General features: G+C 36.1%; 1 non-coding gene across 1 annotated transcript; it reads left to right on the top strand.

Annotated features, from left to right (window-relative positions):
• The first annotated feature begins 6,295 nt into the window (after positions 1–6,295).
• Positions 6,296–6,405, top strand: LOC132651830 (U6 spliceosomal RNA). Its single transcript, XR_009589390.1, has one exon. It is a non-coding gene; the product is annotated as a U6 spliceosomal RNA (small nuclear RNA).
• The last annotated feature ends 2,271 nt before the right edge of the window (positions 6,406–8,676 follow it).

Genomic DNA, 8,676 nt, shown 5'->3' on the forward strand with positions numbered 1-8,676 from the left:
TCAGTGCTGGGTGTTTTAAGGTTTTACTTTCTTCATAATATCGACTATGGGTCTTTCTATGGACTTCCATTTGATGCAGACAGAAGCATCTTTCTGGATACAAGAACATGGCACTGATTAGTTGAAGGCAGAGAGCAACATACTTTAATAAAAGCAGCCTGGGTTGTTTGAAATTTTTCATAGGATGACCTGGCCCCAATTCAACATTTCGTGCTACCCCATCCCCCTAGTAGAAGACTGGTGTGGTAACAGTAGTTGGCCTTTTGGAACTTTAATGCCACTATTAGGAGACCTCATAATAAGTGAACACATACCAACTTTGCCTTTCTGCATTTTAGTTACATCACCCAGGATGATTGTTTCTGGTTCCATCCATTACCCTGAACATACCTTGTTCTCATTTTCTTAGTTGAATAAAACTCCGGTATAAAAATATTCCATGTTTTCACTGAAGAGATTGTCAGTCCTGTTCTTTAGTTTGTGGAAGTTGCTTGGACTTTAATCATTGAATTGAATGATAAACTTTCAGTAAAACAATTCTTTTTTTTTCCTAGAATTCCCTCCATCTTCTTACCTCCTGGTGATTTTAATTGCAATGTCACCTCGAAGCCCATGTATTTACATGTGGAGTCTGATGTGAGGAAATTTCTAACGAGGGTAAGGAGGTATAATTATTTGCTTCCCTAATTTCTTTCTCAGCCCTTTTATCTTTTGTATACAGGAAGGCTACTGATATTTTTATTTTATTTTTTTATCCAGGCACATTATTGCTGAAGGTGTTTATCAGCTGTAGGAGTTCCCTGGTAGAATTTTTGGTGTCACTCAGTTATATTATCATATCATCCACAAATAGTGAATCTTTGACTTCTTCCTTTCTGATTTGTATCCACTTGATCTCCTTCAATTGTCTTATTGATCTAGCAAGGACTTCCAGAACTATGTTGAAGAGATATGGAGAGAGTGGGCAGCCTTGCATTGTCCTTGATTTCTTGCTTTAAGTCTTTCTCTGTTTATTTTGATATTGTCTATAGGCTTGCTGTTTATTGCCTTTACCATATTTATATATGTACCTTGTATCTCTGAACTCTCCAATACATTAAACATGAGTAGAGGTTGGATTTCTTCAAATGCTTTTTCACCATCTAAGGAGATTGTCATGGGGTATATCTCTTTCATATTTTTTACTATGGTGGATCACATTGATGGATTTCCACATACTGAACCACCCATGCATATCTGGGATGAGGCCTACTTGGTCATAGGGGATGATATCTTTGTTGTGTTCTTATATTCAGTCAAAGACAAAGTACCTTGCTGGGACCCCAGCCAAGGAAGTCAAAGACATGTATGAAAAAAATTCAAGACTCTAAAGAAAGAATTAGGAGAAGATATCAGAATATGGAAATATCTCCAATGCTCATGGGTTGGCAGGATTAACATAGTAAAAAAGGCCATCTTATCAAAAGCAATCTACAGATTCAATGCAATTGCCATCAAATTACCAACACAATTTGTTACAGAACTTGAAAGAACAATTCTCAACTTCATATGGAAAAAGAAGAAAACCAGAATTGCTAAAACAATCCTCTACAATAAAAGATCATCAGGAGGTTCCACCATCCCTGATTTCAAGTTGTGTATGGTACTGGCATAGAAACAATGGAAATGAAGAGAAGACCCAGAAATAAACCTACACAGTTATGGACAGATGATCTTTGACAAAGATGCCAAAACCATACAATGGAAAAAAAAAGATAGCATCTTCAACAAATGCTGCTTGTGTAACTGGATGTCTACATGTAGAAAAATGCAAATAGATCCATACTTATCACACTGCACAAAACTAAAGTCCATGTGGACCGAACACCTCAACATAAATCCACACATATTAAATTGGTTAGAAGAAAAAGTGGAGTAGAGCCTTGAAATCATTGACACAGGAGACAACTTCCTCCACAAAACACCATCAGGACAGGCTCCAAGAGAAAAAATCAGTAAATGGAACCTCATGAAATTAAAAAGTTTCTTCAAAGCAAAGGATACTGTCATCAAAATGAAACAAATGCCTAAAGATTGTGAAAGAATGTTCACCAAGCCTCTGCATGACAGTGGGCTAATGTCCAATATATATAAAGAACTGAAGAAGCTGAAAAACAAATCAAGAAATGCATTTAAAAATGGGGAACAGAGCTAAATGGAGAATACACAATAGAGGGATATCAAATGGCATAGAAACACTTAAAGAAATGCTCACTGTCCTTAACCATAAGAGAAATGCAAATCAAAACAAACCTGAGATTTCACCTTACACCCATCAGAATGGTCAATATAAAAAACTCAAGTGAAAACACATTCTAGAGAGGTTGTGGAAAAAGGGGAAATCTCCTCCACTGCTGGCAGGAAGGTAAACTTTTACAACCACTCTGGATATTAATCTGGTTCTTTCTGAGTCAAGTAGGAATAGTTCTTCCTCAAGATCCAGCTATACCACTCCTAGGCATATATCCCAAAGCGGTTAAAGTACATAATAAGGACATTTACAAACCATGTTTGCAGCAGCTTTATTTGTAATAACTAGAACCTCAAAAGAACACAGATGACCCCTGAAGAATGGATTCCAAAATTGTGGTACAACTACAAAATGTAATATTGCTGAGCAATAAAAATAAAATAAAATCTGTGGGTAAATGTTGGGAACTAGAAAAGATCATCCTGAGTGAGCTATCCCAGAAGCAGAAAAAAACACATGGTACAGACTCACACACATAGAAGTATAGTATACAATAAACCTACTAAAATCTGTACACCTAAAGAAACTAATCAAGAGAGAGGACTCTGGCTAAGTGCTAAATCCCCATCCTGAAAGGCAAGGAGGATAGACATCAGAATGAAGGAGAAAACAGGGAATAAGTTAGGAGCAGGTCACAGAGGGAATCTGAAAGGCTCTGCCCTAAAGACAATCAAAGCAGATACTGAAATTCATAGTCAACTGGACCATGGATTTCTGTATGCAATCTCATTGAAGCAGAAGGATGCATCTCTGTGGATCTAAGAACATTACACTTATCTATCCACTGATGGCCGAGAACAATATATTTTAATAAAAACAGCCTGGGTTGCTTGAAAATTTTTGTAGGATGGCCTGGCCCAACAACTCAATTAACTGCCACCCAATCCCCCTAATGAACATCTAGTCTGGTCACAAACGATGCCCAAATGGAATGTTATCCTCCACTATTAGGGACCTCCTAATAAGAGAATACATACCATATTTTTTTTCTTCATTTTAGTTACTACACACAATGATTTTTCCTGGATCCCTCCATTTGACTGAAAATATCTTGTTGTCATTTTCTTAGCTAAATAATACTTCGCTATGGAAATATCCCATATTTTCTCAGAGGATATTGTCAGTCCTGTTCTTTAGAACTTAGAAGTAATTGGGTCTTTTAACATTGTATTGAATGACAAACTATCAGGATAACTATGAACTTTTAGTCTAGTAGTACCTCCATCTTCTTCGATGTCCTGGTGATTTAAATTGCAAATCAACTTGAAGCTTATCTATTTATATGTTTAGTCAACAGTGAGGAAATATCTGGGTAGGGTTAGGTGGTATGGCCTTGTTAGGTAATATATTTTTTTTGTTTCCCTAATTTATTTTTCAGCTCTTTGATCTTTTGTATACAGGAGGGATACTGAATTTTCTGAGTTAATATTGTATCCAGTCACTTTGACAAAGGTGTTAATCAGCTGTAGGAGTTCCCAGGTAGAGTTTTGGAGGTCACTCTGGTATATTATCATATCATGTGCAAAGAGTGATAATTTGAATTCTTCCTTTTTGATTTTTATCCCCTTGATTTCTTTCAATTGTTTTATTTCTCAAGCAAGGACTTCCTGAACTGTGTTGAAGAGATATGAAGAGAGTGGGAAGCCTTGACTTGTCCATGATTTATATGGGATTGCTTTAAGTTTCTCTACATTTAGTTTGTTGTTGGTTATTGGCTTACTGTGTATTGCCTTTACTATATTTAAACATGTGCCTTGTATCTTTGATTTCTCCAATACTTTAAATCAGAGTGTAGGTTGGATTTTGTCAAATGCTTTTTCAGATCTTCTGGAGGTATCTCCATCCCTGATCTCAAGTTGTGTTATGGAGCAACAGTAATAAAAACTGCATAGTACTGACATAGACACAGAAAGGTGGATCAATGGATTCAAATAGAACACCCATAAATAAGCACACACTTATGGACACCTGAGTTTTGACAAAGATGCCAAAGCCATACAATGGAAAAGAAGATAGTATCTTTAGCAAATGGTACAGTTCTAACCAGGTACATTAAATTGGTTAGAAGAAAAAAAATGGAGAAAAGCATTGAACTCATTGGCCCAGGAGACAACTTCCTGAATAGTACACCTACAGCAAGCACAGTCTCTAAGAGCAACAATTAGGAAATGGGACCTCATGAAACTGGAAAGATTCTGTAAAGCAAAGGACATTGTCAGCAAAATGAAACAAATGCTACAGATTGTGAAAAACTCTTCACCAAGCCTCTATGGGACAGAGGTATAATATTCAGTATATATAAACAATTAAAGAAGTTGAAAAGCAACAAATCAATTAAAAATGGGGAACAGAGCTAAACAGAGAATTCTCGATAGAGGTATAATGAATGGCTTTCAGCAAAACTCTGAAAGACATGTTCAATGTCATTAGCCATTAGGGAAATGCAAATTAAAACTACCCTGACATTTCACCTTACACCCATCAGACTAGCCAAGATCAAAATCTGAAGTGACAACACAAGCTGGAGAGGTTGTGAAGAAAGGAGAAACCTGCACTGCTGCTGGGAATGTTAACTTGTACAACCACTCTGGAAATCAATCTGGCTCCTTCTCAGACAATTAGGAATAGCATTTCCACCTAATGCAGCTAACCCACTCCTAGGCATATATAAAAAAGAGGCTCAAGTACACAATAGGGATATTTGCTCAACCATGTTTGTCCCAACTTTATTTGTACTAGCCAGAATGTGGAAACAACTGAGATGACTCCCAACTGAGAAATTAATACAGAAATTGTGGTTCATCTATTCAATGGAATATTACTCAGCAATAAAAATAAAAAGGAAATCATGAAATTTGCAGGTAAATAGTAGGATCTGGAAAGGATCATCCTGAGTGAACTGTCCCAGAAGTAGAAAGAGACAAACAGTATATACTCATTCATATAGACATAAAATATAGGAAAAACCTAAAAAAATCTTTACATGTAGAGAAACTAATCAAGAGACAGTACCCTGACTGTAATGCTCAATCCCCATCCAGAAAGGCAAAGTGGATGTACATCAGAAGAAGGAGAAAACAGGGAACAAGTTAGGAGAACCAAAAATTATAAGCACAGGGGTCATTCCTGAGACTCTTACTCCAACCAAGTACCATGCATGGAGATAACCTAGAAACCCTGAACAGATATAGTCCATGGTAATTCAGTATCCAAGTTGGTTCCATAGTAATGAGAACAAGGACTGCCTCTGACATGAAGTGATTGGCCTGCTCTTTGATCACCTCACAGTGATAGAGGAGCAGCCTTACCAGACCACAGAGGAAGACATTGCATCCAATCCAGATGAGATCTGATAAACTAGAAGGAAGGAGAGGAAGAAATCCATTATCAGTGGACTTGGGTAGTGGTATATGTGGAGAAGATGGAAGGAAGGTAGGATTAGGAGAAGAGGAGTGAGGGATTCATGTGGGGATAAAAAGTGAAATAAGTATAATAAATAAAAATTAAAATAAGTAGTATTAAAATAATTCTTTTTGGATATATATATGAGGGTGAGCTTTAAGGTTGATATGCCAATGAAAGTGACCAGACACAATGGCGTCTCTGTCTCTCAGTCTCTGTCACTTTATATCTTTGTTTCTGTTGGTCTCAGTCTGTCTACTTCTAAATCTCTCTCTCTAGCTCTCTCTATTTGTGTCTTTCAGTCTCCCTCTCTCTGCCGGCCACTTCTGGTTCAATACAAAAAGCTATCAGTTTTGGTGAAAGACTACAAAAAGATGAGTGCTTCCTGTAATAACATCATGGATAGTCTCTGTAAAAATATGAGCAATGTCCTAATAAAATGCTTTTTGTTCTAAGATTTGATCAGGGAGCAGGTTCATAGAAAATAATTCACTGACTGAGGACATATCTGTGCATTTAACAAATAATAATGGAATCTGTGATAATGTGAAATGCACAAATCAAGGACCTCTTACTTTAGTAATGACCGTTTGAAATAAATATGTGTTCCTCAGTTTGGCAGCCCATACACTGAAATTGGAAAGATAGAGAAAAGATTAGCATGGCCCCTGTGCAAGGATGACATGCAAATTCGTGAAGCATTGCATATTATTTTGGAGAAATTAAGAAAAACACGAATAGAGGAAATTGTGGAGAGAAAGAACTTAGGGAAGGAAACAGGAACTACAAAGGTAAGCATAACCAATAGACTATAAGATATGGAAAGAAGAATCTCAGCTCTGGAAGATGCAGTGGAAGAAATCAATGTATCTGTCAAAGAAAATGTTAAATCTAAAAAATTCATACACAGACCATCCAAGAAATTCAAGACAACATAAAAAAACAAAACCTAAAAATAAAAGGAATAGAGGAAAAAGAAGATTCCCTCCTCCAATGGCCCAGAAAATATTTTCAACAAAATCATTGAAGAAAATATCCCCAACTTAAAGGAGAGGACAAGAAGAATATAGGAGTCTTACAGAACACCTAAAAAATTAGACCAAAAAGAAAATTCTCCTGCCACATAATAATCAAAACAGTAAGTATACAGAACAAAAACCAAACTAAAACAAACAAAAAAAAATTAAAGCTGCAAGGGAAAAAGGCCAAGTAACATATAATGAAAAAAAACATCAGAATCACACCTGACTTCTCAACAGAGACTGTGAAAGCTAGAAGGGCCTGGATGGACATAATGCAGACCCTGAGAGAACACAGCTGTCAGCCCAGACTAACATACCCATCAAAAATCCCAGGTCTCATAGATGGAGAAAACAAGATATTCAATGCTAAAAACAAACAAACAAACAAACAAACAAAAAAACAACTCAACAATGCCTGCACACAAATCTAGCACTACAGAAGACAATAGAAGAAAAAATACAACCCAAGAAAACTACCTACTTTCAAGAAAACACAGGAAATAATTAAACTCACTACAGTAAAACAAATACCAACCAAGCACACAAACTTACTACCACAGCCAACATCAAAATCACAGGATTTAACAGCCACTGTTCATTAATCACTCTCAACATCAATGTACTCAATTATGAAATAAAAATTCACAGACTAACAGAATGGATGTGTAAACAAGACTCAGCAATCTGTTGCATACAAAAAAATATACCTAAGTCACAAAGATAGACAATACCTAAAGTTAAAGGGCTGGAAGACGACTTTCCAAGCAAATAGACCCAAGAAGCAAGCAGGCATAGCCAATCAAATATCTGATAAAATAGACTTTCAACCAAAATTAATCAAAAGAGACGGGGAAGAACATTTCATACCCATCAAGGGAAAATTTCACCAAGAAGACATCACAATCCTGAACATCTATGTCCCAAATACAAGGGCACACACATTTGTAAAAGAAACATTGAGAAAACTTAAACCACACATAGCTCCCCACACATTATTAATGGGAGACTTCAACACCCCACTCTCAACAAAGGACAGGTCAACATAATAAAAATTAAACAAAAAAACAATGTCTCTAACAGAGGTCAAGAATCAAATGGACCTAAAAGACATTTACAGAACCTTACACACAAACACAAAAGAATTTACCTTCTTCTCAGCATCTTATGGAAACTTCTCCAAAATATACCATATGGTTGGTCACAAAGGGAGTCTCAACAGACAAAAGAAGACTCAAATACTACCTTGTATCCTATCTGATCACCATGGAATAAAGCTGGACCTCAACAACAATAGAAATAGCAAACAGGCTACACACACATGGAAACCGAACAACTTGCTACTAAATGACAGCTGGGTCAAGATAGAAATAGAGAAAGGAATTAAAGTCTTCCTAGAATTCAATAAAAATGAAGGCACAACCTACCCAAACTTGTAGGACACAATGAAAGCAGTGCTAAGAGGAACGTTCATAGCACTAAGTGCCTTCAAGAAGAAATTCAAGACAGTTTATTCAAACAACTTAATGGCTCACATAAAAAAAAAAAAAAAAAAAAAAAAAAAAAAAACTAGAAAAAAGAAGCAGATGCACCAAAAAGGAGTAGACAGCTAGAAATAATCAAATTGAGGGTTGAAATCAATCAATTAGAAACAAATAAAATAATTCAAAGAATTAATGAAACCTGTTTCTTTGAGCTGTTCAAGAGCTGTTTCTTTGAAAAAAATCAACAAGATAGAAAAAGCCTTAGCCAAGCTAAGTAAAAGGCAGAGAGACACCATTCAAATCAACAAAATCAGAAATGAAAAGGGGGACATAACTATAGACAATGAGCAATTCTAAAGAATTATTAGGACTTACTTCAAAAATTTATATGCCACATATTTGAAAATCTAAATGAAATTGACAATTTTCTTGATCTCTTCCACTTACCAAAGCTGATTCAAGACCAGGTAAATCAAGTAAA

This window comes from Meriones unguiculatus (genome assembly GCF_030254825.1).
Source record: "Meriones unguiculatus strain TT.TT164.6M chromosome Y unlocalized genomic scaffold, Bangor_MerUng_6.1 ChrY_unordered_Scaffold_25, whole genome shotgun sequence".
Taxonomy (NCBI): Eukaryota; Metazoa; Chordata; class Mammalia; order Rodentia; family Muridae; genus Meriones; species Meriones unguiculatus.